This window comes from Caretta caretta, chromosome 10 (assembly GCF_965140235.1).
Source record: "Caretta caretta isolate rCarCar2 chromosome 10, rCarCar1.hap1, whole genome shotgun sequence".
Taxonomy (NCBI): domain Eukaryota; kingdom Metazoa; phylum Chordata; order Testudines; family Cheloniidae; genus Caretta; species Caretta caretta.
The window spans coordinates 2,934,900-2,961,842 of record NC_134215.1 but is presented as its reverse complement, the minus strand read 5'-3'; the positions used below and the strand labels follow the sequence as shown (position 1 = coordinate 2,961,842).

The window sequence follows — 26,943 nt, the reverse complement described above, 5'->3', positions numbered from 1 at the left end:
CAACACTTGGTTCAAAACATAAGGATTTATTTAGAGAGAAATACTTGCTTTGAAGGTATCTGCCTTTAAAACCCACCCTTTCCTTCCCCCACTCCTTTGCTGCCCTCTAAACGGAAGTGAAACCTGTAGTACATTCTAAAGTTGCAAATCATTCCGATGCTACATTCTGTCTTGTTTCTGTCATCATTTGCTTCATGTAGCTACTCAAAATGTGTCTTTATTGTCTGCAAGTGAGAAATAAAACAAAACAAACTCCAGTCATTGAGTTGTCTCAAAACTAGTAATTTAGTGGTATACTGGAGAAATGTTAGTCATCCTACAGACTAATTAAAAATGGTACTACAATTACTTTTGCAACACAAATGATGTTAATTATGTAATGCTGCAGACATTGGAAACATCATTTTGAAGAATGTTTGGATGCCTTTGGGGTGGAACAATTCCTAATATACTTTACTATTGCAAGAAGGAACTGTGCTTGCATACAAGGAACCCAACTCTTTTTGTTGCTAGAACTGGTGCAATTGAGCAGGTAGAAACAGAAAGGGGAAGTTGGTTTAGTTCTCTGCTTGTTTCTCCAGATGGTTAGTTTTGCAGAATTTTGATTAAAAATGTGTTTGACAGACACAAAAGAAGAAGATGCACCCTCTGAGTTTAGGTCTAGTAGTGAGGCCTCCTCCAGAGTCTGCTTTAAAGCAGGAGGCAAGTGGCGATGGTTCCTTCTCATTCTCCCCTATCTTGCTCTGGATTTCCCCCACCCCCCATATTTGCCTTCAAGATTCATTTAGCATGTTTTGGAATGGGGAGGGAATTCTGGAACTTCAAGAATCTGCAGATGCCTTGTAGAAATGTTCTATTTGTTGCAGCATATATCACTTGGGTACATTAAGAGGCTGTGACTTAATTAGCACCTTTCTTCTTACAAGTGCACAAAAATCCATTAAGTTCATCAGGGAAATCTATTTTTTCCCCATTGCAATTAACGTCGATGGATTTTCCTTTCTAGTCTCCTGAGAGAGGATAGCTGCCACCCTTTTTTAAAAAAATATATATTTTAGCTACAGTAATCGGGTACTCCTGTTAGAAAGGAGCAGTAATGGGGCCTGATATGAAGCCCACGGAATATCATCTGTTTCTTTGCCTTCTGCTGCTCCTTCAGGGGTATTTTACCATTCGCCGAACCATCCCCAATAGCAGAGTATGATCACTAGTTTTGTGATTAAATTCTTCTATAGTAACGAATTCTGGTGGAGGGATAATCCAATGGTTGGGCCTTAAATGAGACCTTGATCAACAAATATTTGTATAATAGGCTGTTTTTCCTTACGTCTCAAGGTTTGTGCCCCTGTCCCCTTTTCCTCTCAGAGCTGGTCAGTTTTCTGACTAAACGACTTCTTGTCAGAAAAATACAAACATGTTGAAACCAAAACTCTTCAAGGGGAAGGATCAGTTTTGATGAAACTCTCCTCAGGAAACATTTCTCAATTCCAGGATGGAATTTCATAGAATCATAGAATATCAGGGTTGGAAGGGACCTCAGGAGGCCATCTAGTCCAACCCCCTGCTCAAAGTAGGACCAATCCCCAATTAAATCATCCCAGCCAGGGCTTTGTCAAGCCTGACCTTAAAAACTTCTAAGGAAGGAGATTCCACCACCTCCCTAGGTAACGCATTCCAGTGTTTCACCACCCTCCTAGTGAAAAAGTTTTTCCTAATATCCAACCTAAACCTCCCCCACTGCAACTTGAGACCATTTCAAGAGAGTCTCCAGAGCCTGGCAGTTAGGGGACTCACCGGCGTGTGGGAGGCCTGGGTTCAAGTCCCTGTGCGGAATCCGCTTCCAGTCCCTGCTCAAAATCAGTTGGAGTAGTGCCTTGAAGCTGGGTCTCCCACATCCCAGTGAGTCCCCCAAACCACCAGGCTGTTCTGCAGTGGGTCTCTCTGTGTTTTTTCAACCAGAATGGGAGAACTCTGGAAATCTCAAATTTTTGTGGGACAGAAAAACCATTTCACGCCCAGCTCTGGTGCTCAGCATCATGTGATCATACAGACTCCTGTCATGTGTCAAGGGATGGGAGCAGGGACATGAAGTAGCATCTTACAACCTTTAGGGGTCAGTTTGTTCTCCCTGTTGAACAGGGAAAGCCAGAACCCTAGTCTCCAGGTGAGGTGAAGTTAATACTTCTGAAAACATGTGTTCGCACGTGCACAGCACCTGATCTTGGAAAAGTAGAGTATTACATCTCTTTGCACACACAGTTTTGCACTAGCTGTGGGTGCATGGGTTAACGTTTAGTCATCCAATTTACTATGCCAGGAAATCGAGTAGCTATAATCTGAGGCCCTGATCTTGCAATCTGATCTGGGTGGGTGGACCTTGTTAGACAGTGAAGGTCTGTGGGGCTCCACAAGGGTATAAGGGTTTACCTGTGTAGATCAGATGTCAGGACTGGTGCTTAATTGCAGATGCAGAAGTGGAGGCTGGGCTGTATGCCTTCTTAAAACCAGGCTCAAATTCGTTTGGGATCTTCATGGAAGTTAGAATTAGAAAAGATCCATTGGGGAATCTGATCCAGTCTTGCCATTCTCCCAGACAGTCAGGACAATAGTGTTTTCTAATGTTTGGTCCTGCTCAACTTAAAATGCACATCACTTGTAAAATGCTTAAAACTTTCATGGCAGATTTCCGGTTCACCTTTGAACTTAGGAGCTAATGAGGCATGTGCTCATTGTGACTAAAGTTAACTTTTAAGTCTGCCCATCACTCTAGCTCAATGAGGGCTTGATCCATATGCGGTGCACTTAATTAAAAAGTGTACAGTCAAAAATAAAATGTTAATAGGCCGCCTCCAGTTCCTGCCTGCGGATATGTGCAGTCATGAGAAGGGACATTTTGCTAGTGGTGGGTGGGTGGGATGGTTTGTGCCAAAGATAAATGTTTGGGTGTATTTCTCTGCAAAAGCCAGCTGTGAAAAGAATTCAAGTGTTGCACATTAACGTAAACACCGGTCTCGACCTGCCAAGGTCCAAACGTGGGACGGGATCCTCTTAGACGTGCGACAGGGCTCCAGCATGAGGGACAAAGCAAAACAGCAGCTGAGACTGAGTGAAGTGCTGTGCAACTAATGCCTTCAGCCTGCCTTCCCGAATCACTGGTTTGGAAGTCCGTGAACTAGAGCAGTTTTAAAAAGGGGACTAACCAGCCTTGGTAGGAGAGAGGTAAGTTTAGGTCTTGTGTGCAACACGTTCCTCATTTGTTCATAAAATGCAAATGCAAGGCAGATTTGTTCAGGAAATTGCACTGGGCTGGCTCTTAGCACAGTCAGGAGAAAAAATTCACTGCAAAAGTAGAACATCTGAAGGTCACAAAGGGGCTTTCTATTGTGTTACCATCCTAGCTAATCTGGCCCCTGGTATGTCCTAATAGCTCCCAGAGAGGCACAGATGCTGTCAGGTTTCCTTCAGATCGCTTAAGAGACTGACTTCTCTATTGTGTGCTCTGTGATAACCAGGCCTAGGAGAGGAAAAGAATTCTCCACAGAGCCTCTTCAGTGCAGCAGTAGCATCACAGCAGACAAAGCAAGCGAGGCGGTTAAAATAGGGACGTCTTGAACGCTGAGGTTGTGCTACCCCTGGATTTGGCAGAAATCTCCATTAGAGCCCCAAATCATTGTGCTCTTAAGAGCACAAGCTCTGTACTGACACACAAGGAGAAGAATTCAGGTACTTCATGCAGTGCCTTGTTCTCTGGGATGGGAGCATCATGTCCCTGTCTCTGGCATCTCTGAGATTCTTTGTTGTGTTAGGGCAACAGTTAAAGGAAAGAGCTCCCCTGTCTTCACCGCAGCAGCCGAGGAGGAGGAGGGGAAGCTGTGGGGGATGTTGTGTACTCATGCCAGGGAGATGAGTGTTATTGTTCCTCTGCTGTTAGAAGGGGACAGGGTGTCGTCTCCCATGTACCCCCTTGAGCCCTGCGTAGGGGCCATGGAGGCAGCTTGCTTAGCCCTGTGGTAAGGAAGAGTTTGTCCTACCTCTCAACACCAGCTCCCCACAAGCCTTTAGCTGACATTCAGGTCCGTCTGAATGGTTTTCCAAGTCAGCAATGGCTCTCTTCCCAAGGCAGACTGGCCTGGGGACAGAGGAGATGGGGGCTGGGGTGGAGGAGGGCTAGAGGGCAGAGAAGCGAAATGAATGGCGTTAATTTAAAAGTTCTCCAGACAGTGACCCTGTGAGTGAAGATTAAAATCCCTGCTCGCAAATAGCTTTGCTGTGGTGTGGCTGCACTGGCTCCCCAATCTCATGGGGGCTAGTGGCAGGAAACGTCTTGTGAACGCAGATGAGCCCACTGTTAAGCCAAGATTCTGCTAAGCTGGCTTGGAGAACAGTTCTGAGACAGAACACGTGTGACTCCACCTGGCCTTGCCTTTACGTGCTGGAGCAGTCGCCCAGGGGCCTGAGCTATTTGACAAATACAGGCAATGCCACAGGCATACATGGCACTATACACTAGGCAAAACTGAGCCCTAGAAATAGTCCTTGCCCTGGAGAGTAGGGGCCTAAGACACAACTCCAGCCAGGGGAACTTTGCGCTGGTTACACAGGCAAATCAAACACGCTCTCCAGGAGAAAGCATAGAGAACCTGCTTCTAGTTCTGTAATGCCAAGGGTCAGGGTCCCATTGTACAAGGAGCTGCACAGCCAAGAAACTAAAAAAATGCCAGCTTGTGCCCCAGAGAGCTTTACAAACTATGCCTGGTTTGCGGTACCTCGCTCCAAGGAGTCAAATAATGATGAGGGCCAGGTCGCTCAGAGTTTAGGCATCCTCCCATCGGGGCTCTAAACTCAGGATTAAATATCATTTGCAAGAAGTGACTGGTAGAAATTGTGAATAGAAGCAGTTGCCATCCGCGTGCTGTCAAATATTTGTACCTGTGCTCTTTGGACCAGATCTTCAAATGGTGTCATTCTCCCTCGCTCAGTTAAAGTCAATGGAGCTACAACAAAGGACACCGGCTGAGGATCTGACCCTTCCTCTTTAATCCGTGGATTTTCTTCTGTGCCCTGCACTCCTCGCTCATTGGCAGCTCTTCATGCTCAGCACCTGCCTTCCCAACATAACTTCTAATCCTATAAGAAGCATATATGACTTTCCTATAGGAGAAGGATATTTCTGCATGCATATGTCCCATAAAAAGGAGGGGTGGGGTGACTTCAAGTGAAGAATTTTTTGTTTTTTCATTAGGACTCTGCAGGGCATCTGCCAGTGAAAAATGGATTGAGTAGATGTATGGTGCGGGGCAGAACGCCCTTTGGCTATCGGAGAGTCAGAGACGGTGGGATTGGCCCTTGTTAAAGGAAAGGAAGCGCTCCCTGCTACATGACACTTCATGATAATCGTCCCTTTTCACATCTTCGCAGATGAAACTGAGTGCAGGCTGCAGTCGGTTTCCTGGCCGGGGAAGCTATGCTGATACTTAAACTTTTTTCTTTTGTTAAAAAACAGCCCTACAAAACATTTGGGTTTTTGAATGTGGAAGGTCTGATGTCCTTGGAATTCATATGCTTTGGCTCATGTGCAACAAAATTAATTACTGCTGCTTATACATAATCCGTTTTTTATAAAGATAGGATTGCTTTTTAACTCTTTGTTGGGACGGTAGGGAGTTACTTCCACGTATCCCTGTTAGGTTAAGTCTGCAGGTGTGTCCTGCAGTTTCTTAACTCTTTCAGTTGCTTACAGTGGCTGACCATATTGCTTCTGAAATGGAAAATTTGTTCCATGAAACAATGGCTGATGTATCTGTAGGGTTTTGCTGTGCAAATTCAGCTGTCAGTACCCTTCTGCCTAGCCTCTATTTGCTGCCTGTGATGGGTATTGTCTATTGGCTGCACGCTGAACTGCAGTATATAAATCACTGCAGGACAGTTCTTCCTGCAGCTACTTCATCTGCAGTTTTTTAACTCTCTCACTGCAAAATACAATTGTACTTAGCTATTAGCAATACAGCTCTTCCTTGTATTGTGAAAGCCCATTCCCTTCTGCCCAGCTGCCCCGTACTCAGTGTAGTGCAGTCTTTTTTTCCGGTATCTTTCTAAATAAATCGAAGGCTTCCCTCTTTAATAAAAGGCAACTCTGTTTCCAAAAGCACGAGACTGCAGTCAGCAAATCTTGTATGAAAAGAGGCTTCATCCAAATTCTGCTTGATGCATAGACTCAGCTGGAAAATGCTTTGGACGAAGTCACCATACTGTCTGTCACTATTACTGTCTCAAAGAGTGTAAGCCTATGGGAATGGGCCATGACACACATTGATAAACTAAAGCAGGTAAGGTGGTTAGTCGGACTCTTTGATGTGTGCATCCTGGTCAGCGCCATGTGGATCATATTTGACCCTAGGCTACAATCATGTCCATACTTGGAATTGTTGGCTTTCAAGGGATTCAGATGGACTCGTTAGGCTGCTGTTATGGCCACAGCTCTCCCCATGGTGCTGAAAACTGTGCTGGGAGAGCAGAGAGAGAGTTCTCAGTGCTTCACTCGAGGCCTGTCTGAGTCCAGATCTCCAGGAGGAGAGACCTGGGAGGGCACAAACTCTTTGTTTTAAGAGTTGTGGCTGAATTCCTCACCCTGAAGCTAACTTGTATTGATTTTAGTACCTTGTGCATTGGGGCTGTGTTTTATCTGTCTAAATACATATTGCCAATTAAATCTAATGTGTGCATGCAGATGCCCTCCCTAACGCCCAGACCACCGGTGAACCTCCTTGTCTAGGTGAAAGTGTTGGCCCTCCAAACCCAACCTTCTGGGGAAGTAGATCTTGTTAGCTCCAAGCAGGATCTGAGAAGGGATTGATAGTTTTTGGAGCAGAAGAGTTAGTGGCTCTGCAAGGCTGCCCAAGGAACAGTTCCCTTGGAGAGAACTTCAAGATATTTTGAGTTACTGGGAAAGCCAAACTTCAGGAAGGGGGGTGTCATAAATATAAAGGGAAGGGTAAACCCCTTTTAAAATCCCTCCTGGCCAGAGAGAGAAATCCTCTCACCTGTAAAGGGTTAAGCAGCTAAAGGTAACCACACTGGCACCTGACCAAAATGACCAATGAGGAGACAAGATACTTTCAAAAGCTGGGAGGAGGGAGAGAAGAAAAGGGTCTGTGTGTTTGTCTATATGCTGGTTTCGGCCGGGGATAGACCAGGAATGGAGTCTTAGAACTTTTAGTAAGTAATCTAGGTAGGTATGTGTTAGATTATGGTTTCTTTAAATGGCTGAGAAAAGAATTGTGCTGAATAGAATAACTATTTCTGTCTGTGTATCTTTTTTATAACTTAAGGTTTTGCTTAGAGGGGTTCTCTATGTTTTGAATCTAATTACCCTGTAAGGTATCTACCATCCTGATTTTACAGGGGGGATTTCTTTATTTCTATTTATTTCTATTAAAAGTCGTCTTGTAAGAAAACTGAATGCTTTTTCATTGTTCTCAGATCCAAGGGTTTGGGTCTGTGGTCACCTATGCAAATTGGTGAGGCTTTTTACCAAACCTTGCCCAGAAAGTGGGGTGCAAGGTTTTGGGAAGTATTTTGGGGGGGAAAACGTGTCCAAACAGCTCTCCCCCAGTAACCAGTATTTGTTTGGTGGTAGCGGCCAATCCAAGGACAAAGGGTGGAATATTTTGTACCTTGGGGAAGTTTTGACCTAAGCTGGTAAAGAGAAGCTTAGGAGGTTTTTCATGCAGGTCCCCACATCTGTACCCTAGCTTTCAGAGTGGGGAAGGAACCTTGACAGGGGGATGTTTGATTATATACAGCATGTGCATGTTCTGTTTGGGGCAGAGTGGGAATGCTACCTGCTTAAAGGCTAGTCTACCTCTTTTTTTCTGTGGGGATGAGCTAGTTAAAATTCCAACGCTATTTTCATAATCCTAGCACTTGCCTTCTGAATTAGGCTGCTTGAATTTAGTGAATTCCTGTGTAGCTAAAAAGATCACGATACTTGAATCATGGCTCTTAAGTGAGTGAGGTGTAAAACACCCCCCTGCCATGTTGTTAGCTTACTTGAGCTGATCGTGCTGGTTGCAGTCTTATCGGTCTGTTGCATTTTAAAATAATACAACAGTAGTAGCTTCGCCGGCCGAAAGAACAGTGAAATACTTCTGAACAGTTAGAACGTTTTAGGTGTTGACACTTCTAACATTCTGCTAAATGCATCTTCATGAACTCCAATCACAGCAGAAGAGTGAAGAAGTGAAGGCTTCAAGAGGAGCAAAACGCTCTTCTTGGCTCTCATGAATGGCTTAATCTGACGCTTTTCAGCGGTACAAACTCTGAAGTTCATATCCAGACTTGGGATTATTTCTGACTGTAGATCAGAGGCTAGAGTGAGCAGCAAGCAGTGTGGCACTCCCTGAAAGCACTTGCTTCTAAAGCAGGGGTTCTCACCTCAAACTCTTGCTGGTGGCCGCTCTGACAATTTTTCCTAAGATACTTAGTTAACTTTAGGAAAAAACAAATCAGTATGCACATAGACACATCCCAGTCGTTGTAATGATTTTACGTAGCAGAAAGGCGGTAGGAAGTAGAGCTCCCCATTCATGGCACAAGGTCTTTGTTACTTTTCTTGTGCTTGGAGCGTGTCAAGGAGCTGGCGGCTCCCCAGCAGGGTGAGGGGCTCCAACACCAGCAGCAGCCCGGAGTCATTGAGCTGCTGTGGTACCTGCAGCAACTGTAAACGGCGAGTGTGGCTCCCGTTGGGGGAAACACCCCCCCATCTCTTTGGCCCTGCTGCCTGGGGACCTTCAGGAAGAGTCTGTTCCCAGAAAGGTGGGTCGGGAACTCACCAGCTGTCTCGGTACCCTGGCTGGGCGGGAGTGGGGAAGCTGCCTAGGCGAATGCCGCAGCCTCCTCCAGTACTGCGCACATCAGCCCCACATATCTCCAGAGGCCCTGCCTGGAGCCCCCGAGGAGGCTGCGTGGTGCAGGGCACTAATCCCCACTGGCATTGCCAGTGCAAACCCCGAGGCAGTGCACCAACCGCTGTTCAGGCGCAATAGCTGAGCGCCGCAGGAAGGGGCTGCTGCTTTGCTCGCCCAATCTCTGCCTGTGCTTTGGGGGGCTGCATCTGAGAAACGCTGTCCTAAAGCATTGTACAACCCTCATTTACTACTGTGCCTGCAGATCTGTTGCCCTTTATTGATGGATTGGTGGAGAGGCATTATTTAGAGACCATTATAGCTTGGCACTTTGTTTGCCTGGGTTAATTACACTTCCCATGTAAGCAAAACTGTCAAGGTCGTGAAACTTGCACATTCCATGCCTACTCTGAAGAAGTTGGCGGATTCGTTTTAGCTTTTTAAAGCAGTGTGTTTCTGGTTGTTTGCACTAACCCAAGGAAGAGCATTCGTTTTTGAAACCTGAAAATCCCGCGTAACTCTTAACTCATGGCCTAACCAATAGGAGAGAACAATAGGAATCTTAGCCAAACAATAAGAATAACCTAACACACACCTTCCCTCCAGGACCTGGTGAATGAGATAAATAGATCTTTGCCTTCTAACATTAGAAAGTGTAATTGCTCTGATGCCACAGTGATGAGCTCTCTAAGAATTGCATATGAAGGACCATCTCTGGAATGCTTGCCACTTTGAACCTAGGCCTATTAAACTAGACCCTTCCCCTCCCAGCTGCCAGTAGCTGTGTTGAATAGCACCCTGAATGCCTGGTGAGGGTTGGAGCACTTTTATGTTTAATATTTCTAGGTCAATGTATTGTGACTTCTCCCCATATTCCTGCTCAGTTTAGAACAATCCTCTAGATTCAGTTGTTACTGATTGGCACAATGAGCCGTAATGATGTGGAGAGGCAGAAACCAGTCAGGTTGTGGAACTTCAGGTTGTTAATAACAATAAGCTTAATTTGACACACATCTGCTCCAACTTGCCCATGTATGCTCCTTGAGGAAAACCATGTTTTAAGGGGGAGAATCTGGCATAGGTTGAATAAAGAGCTTGAGAGCAGGAGAGCTGGCTACAATTTCCCCACCAAACGTTTTTCAACAAAAAAAGCGCTTTTTTTTCTGAGCAAAATTTTAATGGGAAAAAATATTTAATTGAAAATGTTTAGGGTTTTTGGTGTGAGTGAGAGAAATGGGATTTTAAAACCACAAAACTTCTTTAGACTTTTCATCAAAATTCAAACTTTCATGGGAAATATTAAAAACATTAGTTTTTCAAATTCTCCATGCAAAACAATTGATTTTTGAGCAGTTCTAGAGATCTGTTTTAAATGGAACTTATTCCCACTTTCACTTTTAAATGCCATCTCAAATAGCTCATTCTGTTAACTTCCCATGTCTGTTCATTTGTCTCTGGGATGGGAAGGTTCCTCAGGATTAAAGTCTTCTGGAAGTCAGACTTGCGATTCTTATACTGCATATTGTTGCAGAAAAGTAAAACCAAATCAAACCCTCCACAATGCTGTAGTGAGAAGTTGCCTCTAGGCTTCCTTCAGGGGCTTCCCCTGCAGTCAAACATCAGTTTTGACCTGTCAGAGTTTCTCTCCCAATTAGCTGCCTCATTGCAACTGCGGAGATGATCAGCTGGAATTCTGAACTCTGCATATTCCCAGCAGCCCTGGTAGTTCTTGCCTTCCTGTGGGACATGGAAGTGGCTGTCAAAGGCTGAAATAAAATGCAATCAGGGGTTTTAGTTCCTCTGGTCAAACTTCTGGGTTTTTTTGTCCTGACCCTTTCCCTCCAAGACGCTCCATTGCAGCTGTGGTGTTTCAAACACACCCTATTTCTGTAGTGGAAACAGAGCTCCATCCACTTCAGTAGAACTGAAGTCTGATAGAAGTCCTGGCCCCATTGAAGTCAACGGGAGGTTTGCCATTGACTTGAGTGGGGCCAGGATTAGGGTGACCAGATGTCCTGTTTTTATAGGGACAGTCCTGATTTTTGGGTCTCTTTCTTATATAGGCTCCTATTACCCTGCCACTCCCTGTCCTGATTTTTCACATTTGCTGTCTGGTCACCCTAGCCAGGATACCCATGTATCTTGGGATCTGGGTCCTCCAGATTCTCTTACACAGCCACACCCGTCAGCTCTAAGAACAGAGGCTGGTGGGCTGCTATGTGGAAAGCGTTGGGTTACATTAGTGCTACGTGTACCAGTGATTCTCCAGTCAGTGACTAGGTCTGTACGCTGGGTATGTCTCCAGTGCAGTCAAGAGGTGTGATTGCAGCTCGTGTGTGCATACCTGAGCTAGCTTTGGCCTAGCACAGGGCTGGGCAAACTTCGTTTTGGCCCGAAGGCCACATCAGAGTTCTGAAATTGTATGGAGGGCCGGGTAGGGAAGGCTGTGCCTCCCTGAACAGCCTGGCACCTGCCCCTATCCGCCCCCTCCCACTTCCCCACCCCCTATCCAACCGCTCCCTGTCCCTTGACTGCCCCCCGGGACCTGCCCGGCCAGAGCCTGCCATGCTGCCCAGCTGGAGCTCGCAGCCCCACTACCCAGAGCGCCAACCGCACTGTAAGCTGAGGCTGCGGGAGAGGGGGGACAGCAGGGGAGGGGCCAGCAGCTAGCTTCCCTGGCCTGGAGCTCAAGGGCCAAGCAGGACGGTCCTGCGAGCCGGTTGTGGTCTAGCAAGTGCACTCACAACAGCAGCGAAGTGACGGCAGCACGCGCTAGCCACCTGAGTGCACACCCAGGGTTGTGAGCAGGTTTGTACTCGAGCGGCCAGCCTGTCCTGCTGCCTAGGCTGCTGTGGCTTCCCTGCTGTTTTTAGCAAGCTTGCTCTGAGTAGCTCACACATGCCTCCGTGCAGTGTAATTGCACCTCCTGACTGCAGTGTGGACATAGCTGCTATATCCTGTCCCCAGGAGACTAGTGCCTCTGAGGAGTATCTGGGGGGGAGAAGTTTTGTTTTGGGGTGACTTTTCTTTCTAAGTCTGTCGTATGTCCCTGCGTCCTGTCCCCACACATAGTCCATGGCTGGAATCAGGGAGTTTAGAATCACACAGCGAGCTACCGGGGCCAAGAGAACAACACATTGTCCTCTGCAGTTTTCAAGCTTTGCAGGTTTTCTAGCCCCATTAACTGCACCTGCAGAGGCCATCAGCTCTGCAGGAGCAGGGCGAGAGATGTTTGTGTGATGAGCCCCATAGTTGAGCGTTAGCATTAAAGTAGCTGCTATGGAAAGAGATTCTCTTATTGCACCTCTGTGAAACTGCCAAATATTATATCTAAATGGGGAAACAGTCATCAGTGCTGCAGGATAGCATTTTCTCTTGTCCTATGACCTGCCCCCTTGCAGTGCTTCTGTAATGGACAAGGCTCATTTAATTCCTCCTTAGTTTTTCAGCTCTGAAGAGCCTTTAATTAGCCTCCACCCAGTAGGGTGGCTGTTAAATGTTCAGGATGAGATGTTACTGGATTTAAAAAAATTGCAGCAGTGGCTCACTTGCTCGGTGGAACTGTTACGGTGATTAGCATTTTTGTGATTATGAAATCCTTGCAAGTATTTAAATATATTTTATTAAAAGCGCATTTCTCAACCAGAGGATTCAGATATTTTCCCCCTTCCCTAAAGCAGTATGATCAGATCTTTAATACAAAACACTTCAGAGCTTCAGGTTTTTTATTCTACATTTTGCTGTTCCAGTTCTGCTCTGGGGAAGAGACCGCTTTCCAGCTGTGGACAAGTTCCATCAAATGCTGCATGAAAAATGACTACTTCTACTCCCAGCTTGGGAAGATTAAATCCTCAAACGGCTGTACGTTAAAAGTTGTTCCATTAAACAGCAGCTGCTCTAAGAAGTTGAATGTTTAATAAACACACTTCTAGCTATGAAGGTTTTCTGGCAGGTTACAGGCCAGAACATTCCAACCTCTTCTGAAATCTGGCTTTGCTGCTGCTCTGATCCCTGGATATTTCAAATATATTCTTCAGAACTCTGTTTGTCTCAAAAAGCAGTAAGATGTCACCAGCACAAGGCAATGCCTATTGGCTTTGCCATACAAAAAGCCAGCTAAAGCATTTATCGCACATCTGAAATCTTGAGCAGGGAGTCAGTAGTACCCTGGTTTATGCAATGCCTATGAAAAAGTTAATTGGCTCTCAGCAGTTGCTGGGTAACAACTTGAAGGCAGTCCCTGCTTCTATCCGTGGCAGTTTTTTCTAACATAATGCTTCTGTCCTGTGTTTCATTGCTGTAGCGCGTAGTCACTTCATGTTCTGGGAGAGCCGTGCAGCTCTAGCAAAATTGGTATGGGGTCCTTTTCCCAGTGATTGCACCTGTATGTGAATGTTTTCCCTAGAATATCCAATCTTTCCAAATTCAGTGATTTTCAGCTTGCTTATGGAACTGAATTTTGTGCTTTGTAAGGAGATATTTCTCTCTCTAATCTGCTAAAATTGGATGACTTCCTAAGAGACCTGCTCCAGATCAAGTCCAAGTTGTTGGGATCAATGCAGGGATCGCTGGGTGAACGCCTCCAGCCTGTGTTTTGCAGGATGGCAGACTAGATGATCATAATGGTCCTGTCCGGCTTTAAAAGGCTGCTCCTTTAGAAGACAATGAAAACACTCCTTTTGGAGTCTGAGGGGTGGTGGTTTGGCTCGAATAAGTTCCTGGCCTACTGTTTTTCTATCTATATGTGATGGGGGACCTACCCCACACAGGTGAACAATGGGTCAGCAAGAGTCTGAGCTCAGCCCACTCTGCTGTCCCTGGGGGGTGTCAGGTTTGTTATTGGGGAGTAGCTGGGCCTTCAAAAAGTAGAGGAAAGTTGCAAGGGGGAACTCAGGATAGAGAAACCAGGACAGAGGAGGCAGGGAATTCCCATTCTCTGGGAGGGGCCTGGGGAAGGCAGCCTAAAGGGATGGAATTCATCCCTGTGGTGGGCCCTGGAAGTGGGTTGAGGCACACAGAGGTGTCCCTGAGGGGTTGGCGTTCCAGTGGAGAGAGGAGGACCTCAGGAGAAGACAGAGGCCTGGGAACCAGAGGAAAGGCTGTGTTAAGCACAGGCTGCAGGGCACTTGATGGTAGGAAGTGGCCCAGGGAAACAGCCACGTGTCTGAAAGAGCAGGCCTAGTTGCTGAACACAAGGTCGCTGGGCCAAAACCCAGAGCAGAAGGTGGGTCTGGGTTCCCCTGCCTCCTTGAGGAAGGGGTGTACAAGCCCATCATAAGGATGGTTGAGTCCAGGCTAGGGCTGCAGACTGAGTCTCAAGGATGGGCTGAGGAATAGCCCAAGCGCAGGGAGAAGGATCTTTTGTGTTGGGAGGTTTTGGGGCTTTGAGTTGTATTATTGTTACCCTGGAAGGGGGTGGAACTAAATTTTGACCTGGATGGAGGACTGAATCACGAGAGAGGCAGCCCACTGTGGGCCTGGAGCAGCTGTCAGCAGGGACACTAGAGAGGGGAGAGCATGCCCCAAACCCAATCACGAGGGGGCGCTCCAGAGGTGAGTCTTCTCTTTGCACTATATTTTTTTCCCATGTCTCCAAGCTTTTTCTGATTCGAGTCTCTCTAAGTATGAGAGCAAGTAGAGGAAAAGGAGGTAAACTCCCTTTTCAGCTGAGTGGTTTATCATTATAACCAGATCTCCGTGACATGTGGATGTGAACATGCTAATTAAAGGTAGGTTTAAAAACAGACTTGGGGAGTATTCTTCCCCTCCCCGCCCCTTGGAGCCACTTTAGTGGCTTGCTTTAGCTGCTGGTAAAGTTATGCTATCCTCAAGCATCCTTGGTCAAGGTCCTCTGCTGCAGGCTGTTAATGGCTATTTGTCTCTTCTGACTTGCGAGCAAACAACTTTTCCCCTTTTAAAGGAGTCCCATACTGGAGTTCTTAGAGTGAGGGGAAAATTGATTTCTCTAGCTTTAATATTGGCTAAATGAGACCCCCAAAGACTCTTTTAGACTGCCTTAAGTACTAGAAGAGCCATTGCAAAGGACAGACTGACTTGCATTCTAGCCATTCTGTAGCTTTTCCATGCAAGTTTTAACTTAGGTTGTGGAGGAAAAGGCTAGTAACAAAAAGCGATGATGTGGAGGCGGACACCTTAGATCTCTGCCTAATAACTCCCTTTCTATTGGGAAATTCTAGAGCTTGTAATGGGATATTCCACAAAAATCTCTCCTTTAAAATATTCTTTCAGATGGCCTATTTAAAAACCGCAATAAAAACTTGTTAGCTTTCAGATCAGCTTGAGATGTTACCATGGCTTAATCGTATTACATAACTATCTCTAATCTTCAATATGCATGTACCAATAAACATCTGTAACCAGGGCAACACTAAAATGGTGGGAGTATAATAGATTGAACTGTCTTTGCTACCCAAAGTTTGAGCTGGGGAGAAAGGTGAAGAACTAAATAATAATTAAACCACAATATTATGGTGGCCTACAAGATAGTCATTGCGTCCCCTAGTATGTAACTGTTGGTAATGTTGATAAAAGACCAGTGCAGAATCAGTCATCCATTAGTTAACCACAGTCATGGGTGTTGCATGAAAGTTTTCCACAGGGATTGCTTGTGGAGTCTCCATTTTACATATTCGCTGAATAGCTGAAGGTGGCTCCCAGGAAAGTGTCCATAGCATTGTATGCAGACTCCCCCTCCTCACCCCCCATACAGCCAAACTACTTTGTCACAAGATTCTCAAGTCCAAGTCAATCAAACTGATCACTGCAAAGCAGTCTGAATTCTTGGGTTCTCCACCCACATGTGTGCGGGGCTCTTTTGTTTGTTTCAAACACTACCCCTGATTGTTCCACTTGACAGGCAGACCTGCTTGTACATAAGATAGAGTACTCTGTAGACAGGCCTTTGAGAGGTATGTAGGAGTACATCACCGTGTCCCTGCCAGACTAGGTACCAGCTCATGCCAAGCTCCCCATGCCTCAATGGCCTGTCTGGCTCACCTGGGTGTTAGTATTGTTAAAATGGGTATTAGAATGATCAAAATATATTTAGACTTTATTGAATGCTTGTAAATTGCAACATGCCTTAATCTCACTTGTCACATCTGTATTCCATGTTGTAAGGTGGTATCTAAGCACTTGTATTATAAGCCTTTGTAGCTGTGGCGATGTTTACATTACCGTGGTAAGTCGACCTACGCTACACAACTCCAGCTACGTGAATAATATAGCTGGAGTCCGCGTACCTTAGGTCAAGGTACTGCGGGGTCTACACCTTGGGGGGTCGACGGGAGAAAATCTCCCATTGACTTACCTTACTCTTCTCATCAGAGGTCGAGTACAGGGGTCGACTGGAGAGTGATCTGCAGTCGATTTGGCGAGTCTTTACTAGACCCGCTAAATCTGCTGCCGGTGGATCAATGTTGGGCGTCGATTCCAGCTGTAGTGTAGACCTGCCCTGTGTAAATCACCAGACAGGAGAGAGACTAGTGTAAAGTGCTGGCCAGCAAGGAAGGCCCATTAACGGCGCACAAGCTAGAGGGGAATGTTAGAAGACAAAAGACTTTGTTTACTGCCCCCCCCCCCCCAAACGAAGATGAGTCTTGCAAGTGAATTCCTCCCATCAGCTGAGCTTGCAGATCAAAGCAGAAGGGGGAAAACGGGGTAGGGTGGGGAGGAAGCCTAAAAAGGAGGAACTGTATCTTTATGCTGCTTGGACCCTGGGGGACAAGGTTTTTCTAGGCATAAGCAAGAGATCCCCAGTGCCTAGCCTGGGTTAGCTCTAAAGGATGGGTAGAGCTTGCTTATCATAGAAGCTTCTATTACTTTTTGAAATGCAAGATTGTAACTTACTTGTATGTATATACGTTTACCTGTTTTAACCTCATAAATAACTCTTATTTCCTTTTTCTATATAATAAATCTTTAGATAGTTTATTATAGGATTGGCTACAAGCATTGCCTTTGGTGTGAGATCTAAGGGGCAACTGACCTGGGTAAGGGACTGGCCCTTTGGGATTGGGAGTAACCTGAATATCGCTGTGATTCTTGGTGTAAGGGATCATCTGTCGCACAGGCAGGCTCACCTGGGTGGCAAGACAGACCGGAGTACCCAAGGAGACTGTTTGTGACTCTGTGGTTAGACTGTAGTGCCTGAGGGGTTTACACTTGATGATTGGTTGGTGAAATCGAAGTACAGAACTCACCGCCAGTTTGGGGGTTGTGCCCCAGTTCTGAACAGTCTGCCCCGACGTTGGTACTCACGCTCATGAGCCTCTGCAGGACAGTTTGACAATCACCTTCACCCGTTTAAAGAGGATATGTTCAAAGGCCAATCACAGCACTTGTGTACGGGGCAGAGAAGACGGCTGTTCTTAAACAGATGTCCAGGATCTCTCCCTAGAGCCTTCTTCATGGAAACTGATCTCGCCGCATGTGCAAAAGCTAAGAAATATGATTAATAAGGCCTTATTCCCGTCTGCTCCCCATTCCCCCTAAAGGGGAATAGTTAACCTATCTATCTACTTGTGGTTCCTCTTTAACCCTTTACTCCCCAGCTCTGTCTTCCCAGGTGGGAGGAGACAGGATGGGGAGTTCCTGACCAGCCACAGGCAAAGGCCCTTTAAAACAGGTAAATTCCACCGATGTTCCAAGTTAGTTGCATAGACACAAGTTTCAAGCTCATGAGCATGTTTTGTATCCATCCACTAGGTTGGGACTCCTTTTACTGGTGTGGTGCCATCACATCTGGAAATGAGCGGTACTTAAGGGCCTTCGGGGCATGAATGATTTCAGCATGGCAGGCCTCATTAATCTTCCCAAAAAGAAAAGGAGTTCTTGTGGCACCTTAGAGACTAACCAATTTATTTGAGCATGAGCTTTCGTGAGCTCATGCTCAAATAAATTGGTTAGTCTCTGAGGTGCCACAAGAACTCCTTTTCTTTTTGCGAATACAGACTAACACGGCTGTTCCTCTGAAATTAATCTTCCCATTGCTCTTTAATGTAAAAATTAAACTTGGTAACGAAGGCCATTTCTGCAGAGTGATTATACAGCCCTCCAGGAATGCGCTGCCTAAGAACCTAACCCATTGCGTCTATCAGGGACTTAAGGTTAAGTTATGTTACAGCATCTCTCTGAGGAGCTGTATTTATAGAGAGAAAATAACCTGGCAAAATTTGATTTTAATTTTGTTAAAACTTTGATGGATATTACTGATATTTGTAAGCATTTTTCTATTTTTATAGACTTTAAATTTTCACAGTTGTGGGAAGTTATGAGCGGGGGTCAGACCATCCTTACTGAATGACAGTAGACAGTGAAATTCAAAAAGTTAGCTTTATAACTGTTAAAACACAAATTGAATATTTTGACATGTGGTGTTGACAACAGAAATATCGTTAAATCAAAATCTAATAAGCTCTCAAGCAGCAGTTTTCTTACTTTGCCTATCTGTAAATTTCATTTGACATTTACTGTTAAAAATCTAATCCGTGTGTGTACACACACACACAAAAAAAGTGCATATGTTGTTCTTGTTAGGAAAATCAACAATATTTAAAAAAGTAAAGTCCCAGTAGGGTCATGTCTGACTACCCTCTAAAACCTCTTCCTGCATCACAACCCAGCTTTAGTTTTGAATGGCGTCACTTTTACTACTTGTACTGCAGTAGCAGCTAGAGGCTCCGACTGAAACTGGGGCCCTCTCATACTAGGTGCTCTACAGACCCCTACTAAGAAACAGTCTCCGCTCTGAAGAGCGTACAGCACAGCTAGACAGAAGGTGTGGAAGAAGGAAAATACGATTCCCATTTTACAAATGAGAGCTGGGGCACAGAGAGATGAAGTGACTTGCCCAAGGTCCAGCAGTATCTCTGGTGGAGTTGTAATTTGAACCCGGATCTCCCGAGTCCCCAGTGCTTTAACCACAAGACCAGCATTCCTAATGGTGTAACTAAATTAATTTTGTGTGGTGTACTACACACACCCAGTCCACCTCAAAATAACCTCTCCACAATCCCTGTCATGTCTGGGGAGGGAGAAACTTCTTTTATTTGTAACTTAAGATACTATTAAATCTGCTAGATTCAGAAATCAGAGCAGAATACATGTGCCCTGCACTAAATAGGTACCACTTTCTTCTCTTGCTAACGTATGAGACTACATGTGTGCTGTCTGGCAGCAGCAGGACGTCCTTTGCCAGCTTTGGGATATGTTTGTTTGGTTTCTCGTATCCGCATCTTGTCCCCCGGCAAGTTCCTGCACCATGGGTTGTGGAATTCTGCTGAAGGCGCCTGCTTGTCACAGGTGTTATGGTCCGAGTGAAACACGAATGCTCTCTTTAAAAAAATAAGAGGAAAAGGTTGTGTGAGTAACGAGTGATATGTCTGAGTGTGTAGAGTTGGCTCCAAATAGCCTGTCTAATCTGGTAAGGTCTGAAGAGGGGCTAACAGGCTGGGGGTTATCTTGCCTCTGACTCAGACTGGAGAGCCCTTAGGAACAGCATTGTTAGCCCAGGAGGATTGGCAAAGAATTGGACATTAAATCAAGAGGTGAAGTGGAAGAGAGTGAGAAGTGCCCTGGCTTACCTGGTGGTGCTTCCGTGAGGTGACTGAGCCTGCAGACATCCCCCACCTGCGAGACTTGACCACTGTTGGTGAGGTGGCCCAGCACACAGATGCCACAGGAAGTGGTGCTGGTGATTTGGGAGGTGGCATCCTTTCCTCTGAGTCGGCGTTAAACCAGGCCCTCGGCATTTTTGTAAGTACGATCTCAGATGTTGTACACAAACCCCTTTGCATCAGTGGAATCCTGATGTCTCCAATGTTCTGCTGATGTTGGCTCCTGGGCTCCTAAAACCCCTGTACTTGCAGACAGATGAGAGATCCTTCCCTTCCCTCCAGATGAGATTTGTGAAAGCTGTTCAGAAAGGCCCCTATCAGAGGGAAATGAGCTTGCAGGATAGTCACTCTCGTCTCTAGCGGAAAAGTATCTGCGTGCTACCTCCAAACTCACCACCTTGCCTGTGGCTTACTGGCCTGCCTGTTGACTTTCTGCATCTTATCGGCAAAGGAATGGTGGGGCCTTGCTGACTGTTGTATAGTGCACAAACAGGATAACTCCCAGCGGATGAGTGTTTGATTCTGGCTGCCCTGTTAGAGCTGCAGCTGTAACTGTAAGGGCCCCAGTTAATGTCTCCACCGCAGAAATGCATGTGATGCATACGTGGAAAAACTGGTCACCAGGCAGCGAGGATCCTGTTTGCTGCATGGTGGGCAGATGCATCAGACTGAGTTTCTGCCAGGCTGCTATGGGTGTCTGCCTCAGGCAGGCTGAGGCTCCCTTGCAGAGGAGGAGGGTAGAGTGTATGAAGGTTACAGGAAGTTACCCCCGCTATTCAGGGGGTGCCATTTAAAATCTGCACAGTAGCATTGACCTTTGCCACCTGTGCTACTTATGCTGGGAATGGGAGACACATCCCACTATGTTGTGGTTAGAAGAACTAGCTCGTGTCAGTTCAGCACTCTTCTTCAACACTAAACTGAAATGTTGTGGGGGTTTTTTGTATTTTTTTTCTCTCCGAAGAAACTAAACCCCTCAAGTGTATATCTAGGGAATCGTAAGGCACATTTGGAAGTGGGTGTTTTTTTTTGTGTGCAATATTTTATTTTTTGCACACTCTCTCAATGAAGCACTTGTGGTGATAAAAGGGAAATACAGACTTCAGAGCTTTTGCAACAGTAAACTGCTGAAAATCCTGTTGCAAAAGGCTCCATTGTTTAATGAGCACAGAGGATGCTCCATGCAGGGGAAGAGAAATTCCCCCTCTCCCCAGCCCTGCCTGGAGTAGCAGCTGAGCCTGGCACAGGGTAGAAGGCCCTGGCCGGGGCTTCCCCAGCCATGCCCCCCGGCAACGATTTACCTCTTTGCTGGATGCTCCAGGTGTCCAAAACGACGTGCCTGCGCTGATGGGGAGGGGTGCATGATGCTGTTGCGGCTTTTTTTGTGCTTCCCTGTCAGAAAGTAATTTTTCTGCAGGGAAGCGCAGAAATCTGCAGGGGACATGAATTCTATTTGTGTGCAGTGATGCGGAATCCTCCCAGGAGTAAGTGACTGAGCAACATTGGTGTACAGACCAACATTGATTCAGGAGAGCACCTGTGCACATGCTGAACTCTACGCATGGCCTTTTGGCCCACTGATGTCAATAGACCTCGTTAAAGCTAAGCATGTGCCTTCCAGAATCAGGGCCTCGTCGGTGGGTGCCCTGGGCTAAATGCAGGTGTATAGCACAGAACCTTGTCTCCTCTTCATATAACTCAGGAGAGCGCGGGCCTCGAGTTGCTCTGCAGCAGCCTTTTGGAGGTTTGCTGCACATGAGGGCTCAGTTCCAATTAAGCTGTTACTGTGAGTTCTGGTCCTGTCCCAATTAGGTTTTATTTGCTTCCCTGGGCCCTAATGTATTACAGCTGCCTGGCCATTATATGGAAAGCGGGCAGCTTAATTGAGAAGGCTGGTGGCCCAGCATTTCAGATAACCCCTGTGGAGCGCGTGTCAACAGAATCAACAGCTACAATAAGCTGTTTATGTCCTTTAATAGAACAGGCTGGGTTTGTCACTAGTGAAAACACCTGTGTTGCTATGGTTGTTAGACAAGGAGCCATTCTTAGTTAGTCTTGTTCAATACCATATTAAAACAGTGGCACAAATAGCCGTAGAAAGTGGCAGAGAGTGAGATGCCTAAATTACCCTTCTCTTTTAGTTGAAGTTATTAGCCTCTTTATTTTTGTATTTTGGGAGTGTGGCTGGCCATTCCCTGATGAGCTGGAGAGAATAAACCCATGTACTGCTCTGCTGGGAGACAATGCAGAACGTGCGTCAAATCAACGCTTAGTGTAGGGATTCTGTGCAAAGCACGCACAGCTGTCTTAATCCACTCTTCAGAGGTGCTGTAATGGGGTGCTCTGAAGCCTGGCCATTGCAGTAGCAGTACTGGGTTGATGAAGGGGCTTCTGACATGTTTTATCTACATACAACTGGTTTTGTGTGTGTGTGTGTGGGGGGGGGGGGCATTAAAGGCAAACTCAACTCTGACTCGGAATCTTTGAGATCCGCACGCACTTGCCCTACGTAATCGCTTCTTCCCGGTGCTGTTACCTTAATACTCCTCCTGTTCTTTGGACTTGTTGCAATTTGGCCTAACCTAGTTTGTAAACTCCTTGAGACAGGAATGCTATCCCTGTTTGCACCTACCCCAGGAAGGCTCTGATCCTGGTTGAGAAATTGGAGGTGCCAGTGCAATGCTGATAGAGAAGTATCCCATAATTACGTCAGAACTGGCTTCCCTGGCAGTTTCATGGGCACTGAAAGGATATGACTGCCACTTTTCCCTTCCACATGAAGGTTGAGGGGGTGTGTGTGGTGGAGAGAGAAATCAAGAGCTGCTGTTCATTATATATTTAATTTGGGGGTAAACCATCTCTAATGGCTATGGAGAGCCTCTCGTGGGGAAGGTACATCTTCGCACACTCGTATGACTGACTGAGCACTGGGGTTAGCACACCATGCCCTCTCTTCCCTCCCCTCCTGGGATGGTGAGCATAATATCTGCAGCCAAGGGACTGACTCAAAGTCCTGCCTCCCAAGTGTGGAAAATGTGCAAGAGTGCTGTTTCCAGACACTCTGTGGAGCTTGCTCAGAGCAATGGCCCTGTTGACACATGGTCCTTCTGTTTGTGGGTTGTCTGGGACCCTTTCCCTTCTCCCCCTCTGCCCGTCTCCAGATACCATCCATTGTAGTACAGACTTCCCCCACCTGCCCCATGTATCCTTGCAGTGATGCCTTAATAAGGAATCTAATGGTAATACAAATACTGCTGGTTTTTTTGCTGATATTTCAATTTAGGAGGTTGGATTAGCTGGCTGACCTGTTCAGTACAGTATTGCTCATACTTGGCATAAATCTGAAGAACATGCATTAAATGTGAATCCATATGGATGTTGCCAGCAAACTCATCAACCTCCTTATTTTGTGTCTCTGCATGTGGGCTGGTTATGACTTCTGTGCAGTACACTCTTAATTTCCTGTCCTGCCTTCACTACCCTCATCAATACAAAGTTAACCTGACTATCCATCACTTTTGCTTTGTTTCCCAGTGGGTCTCGGTCTTGGCTGGTATATTAGGTAACTTCAGAGTTACATTTCAACACTATCCTTTCTTGTCTCAGTGCTTATTTGTTAGGCTCTTCCTGGCTGTCTACAGGATGAAGGAAAGTTTAAAAAAAAACCCAAAACTTTTGAGGTTAGGCCCTCACTTCTTAGCTCAAAAGGAAGTGAAAGTTGCTTCACTCTTCTTTCTGACAAGATTTTGCATACAGGACTGTCTCGGGGCCGGGGGGGATGTTGTCCTTATCAAAAGAAAATATTCTCGGCTTTCTCTTTTTTCTGGTCCCAAACAGCACTTTGATGTATGCTGCTAGCTTCTGATGAACATACAAACGTAACTAGTGATATACATAATTTGTATGTGAGCTTTTTCATATGCCGCTGCTTCTGCATGCTCTGGTCTACAGCAATACTTAGGATTACAACCTCTGGGCTTGCCGGAACTGTCCCATACTTGACAAAATGCTGCAAACTTCTCGCAGACTTGGTTTGTGTTTCTTGGCACTTGACACTCTCCTCTTTAAAGCTCAGGAATGCAGATTCTGGAGCCCCTCTTCGGTCCCATGGTCAGTGTTCTGTTGTTCTGCAGTAGTACTGTTAGAGCAGCACTCCTCCTCTATGGTAGAAGAGGGAGAAAATTCCTTAGACAGGAAGGATGGTCTAGTGGAAAAGAACTGGACCCAGACTCGGGAGATCTTGGTTCAGTTCTTAGTTCTGCCCGACTCCATGTCTGGTCTTGGGCAAGTCGCTTACCCTTTCAGTGCCACAGCCCTCTGCGAAATGGGGATGATCAAACTTGTCTGCCTAGACTGTAATTTCTTCGGGGCAGGGACTGTCTTTTGCACCTGGCCTGTACAATGCCTGGTGCAATGGGGCCCTGATCTAGATTGAGTCCTTCAGGGGCTACCCTAATACAAACCACAATGATGCTAAACTGCTACTGCACATCAGTGGGAAGAGTTTCTCCATGTGGACTCATGGCAGCATCTTTACCTCCGATCTAGGGGACACCATCACTTGGGAGCGAGTGGGCTGTCCTCTCTGGCATACTTCAGAGGATGTTTCACTCTTGTTTCTCCTGGAGTTGGGAGAAGCTGTCTGATTCTACTTTGCATGTGTCCATGACACCGGGCGAGGAGACGGTGCCCCTGTGTCTGAGTGCTGTGCCAGTGTGTCTCCAAGGGGAGGGAACCTTCGGGTGCTGGGTCGGCAAGAAACGTTTCCATTTTCTGCTCAGCCTGAACCTGGCAGATCCCAGTGAGCACTTGTAACTTCTCAGCCATCACTTTTATGGCTGTATGTGTGTAAATCTTTTTGAAGAGGGGAAGCAGCATGGTTTAGGTGACGAAAGAAATAGAGCAGCCACCGTTGTGAGTCCTTTCCATTTGGCTGTTGATGGTTTCTCTTGGGGAAAACAGGATTCTTTATCGAGCCTGGTTTTATTTGTAATTGCTGCGCTCTCTTTTCCGCCTGTATTCTTGTGCTGCAATAGTTGGGGTTGGGGAAAAAAAAATCTTGGCATATAAACCACTGATCACTCTGGACTCCTAGTCTGCCAGTGAAATGGCCACTTGTCCATTCCCATCCTGGGTGTGACACTGTAGTTCTCTTCCATAAATGAGCGTGGCTGCTGTCACAATTCTGCCTACATGATTAAACTAGACGCTCTGCAGGGTTCTCAGGTGTCCCATCAGCCGACTGCTCTCATCCCTGGTTCAAGATCCTGATGTTAACCCTGTTGATTTCAGTTGATTTGCTGTCCTACCCTGGTTAGACCGTATCTTGACCAACGCTCTGAAGATTTCATGATCAGACTGGTGATACCCACAGAATCAGGAATTAAACTGTTTACTTAATTTGTGCAGTGATTAGCACAATAGGGCCCTGATCCTGGGCAAGGAGTTTGTAGCACTACTGCAATTCAAATAAATGATTCTCTAGCCACTTCTTTAACAAATGGTTCAGTAGCTCCTAAATATGTATTTTATATGACCAGGGGTGAAATCCTGGCCCCATAGAAATCAGGAGTTTGCTAGATCTCTCAGCTTTCGCCTTGCATTAGGTGGTTTGGCTTTTTTTCAAAGCCCCAGATCTTTGAGAGTCAGACATAGTTCTGGGACACTGCTTTAATTTTAAAAAGTCTTAAGATCTCATGGTTGTGGGGAAACACTTTGAAAATACGATCCCTAAAGCCTCAAGCAAGAAGGGGAACTCCCCCTGCCCAAATTGTATTTAAGTAATTCATAGGTGCATAGCCTGTATGTTTGCAGTTGGCAATATTGCAGTGTTCCCCCATATTTTCTGGCTTGATACAGAGGTTTAGTACTCTCGTTACCTGGGTAACTTATTGCATTTTATAGAGTGGGTCACTTTGACCATTGTGCATTTGCCGATTCAGGCCATTCTCTTCTAACTCAGTGTAATTACACATGTGGTTCCATGCAGCACTTCAGTTGTGCTTTCACAAGTCAGAAGGGGCTTTTTGCAAAGGGCAGAATTGATGATCACTTTATAATAGCGAGGAGATGAAGAGTGGAGACCTGGAGGATTCTGTCCTAAGCCTTACAGCACACCTGTTTTGTAAAACCTCAGAAGCTGTTGTACTGTTTAAGGGCAATGCTCTTGTTGGCTTGTTACAAGCTGGGAAGTTAAAGCGGGGTTTGGTTTGTATACTGTCAATAAGGCTCTTTGCAGTCGCCACACAGGGCACCCGCAACCGTGCATTAGGGCATGATGTGTCTAGTGTGACTGTTGGCTGCCAGGTCGGTGTGAAGACAATACAGCTGCGACAATTGCTGTAACTTGGTATCGTGCAGTCACCGTGGCATGTCCTAAGGGAGCTTGTCCCCTGTAGTGTTTTGTGATGTGTAACTCTTTGGCTATCAGCCTTTGTATGCTGCACAATAGTGTGAGCTGTGGAAAGCACGCTGTAAAGTGTCACAGCTGCAGGGCGAGCTCGCCTTTCCGTCTTGTCCATGGAGGTCACAGCGCAGGTTGCTAATTATGGAAGTGCATGGGTCTTGAATGGCTGCTACTGTCATTCCTTTTTAGCTCCTCTGCCAAAACAAGCAAGACTGTTACCAGATTGCCTTTTACAAATGTTATCAATCCACTCCCCTGATGAAGGCTCGTCCCGCTGCAGCTTTAAACACTAGCTATGTTTTCTCTCTGTATTACTGTAGCATGCAGAGGCCCCAGTCAGGCTGAAGGGCCATTGTGTCTTTGAGCGCCAGTTAATACAAAGATACCCAAAGCTTACAGCCAAAGGCCTTGCCTGGGAGCAGTCCCACTGAGTTCAGGGGCTGTTCACCCACTTAAAATTAAGCATTTACTTAAACATAGGCAGGATCGAATCCTAAGAAACCATTTCAGGAACATGTCACAACCCTTGCAATCCCTTGATTGGGTGAGAGAATGACTCCTTTGCTCTGGTGGGGCGGAACCACAGAGCACTTGTTACAAGATCTCTGCACTGGAGAAATGACCATGAAAATGGTGAAACTGGATTCATGTGATGTGACCGGCGAAGAGTAATGTGCCTCAAATGGAATCCGTATTCCAGAGCTCTAACAAGGGGCTGTGCCCAGCGGGTTAAAGGCTGCTTGCTTGCACTGTATTGCACTATATTTTCCTGATATAGCAGAAAACATCAATAGGTTTCTTCCAAAGTGGTTTTCAAATTCCTCACCCCCTGGCCATTCAGATGTGAACACCACCTGTTCCTCCAGAACATCTGCCTCTTCAGTGCAATGCTGTCATCTTTTGTCTTTTTGTCTTTAGTCCTTAATGGAGCCACCAGCCTATGGCAACTGCAAGTCCACAGTTTGTTCCTAACTCTTCCCTACCTGGCCTGAAATGT

General features: G+C 46.1%; 1 protein-coding gene across 2 annotated transcripts in view; it reads left to right on the top strand.

Moving 5' to 3' along the window:
* The window catches only part of PRKCB (protein kinase C beta), a 250,814-nt gene that overhangs the window by 8,957 nt on the left and 214,914 nt on the right, over positions 1–26,943 (top strand). The gene's annotated exons all lie outside the window — the stretch shown is intronic.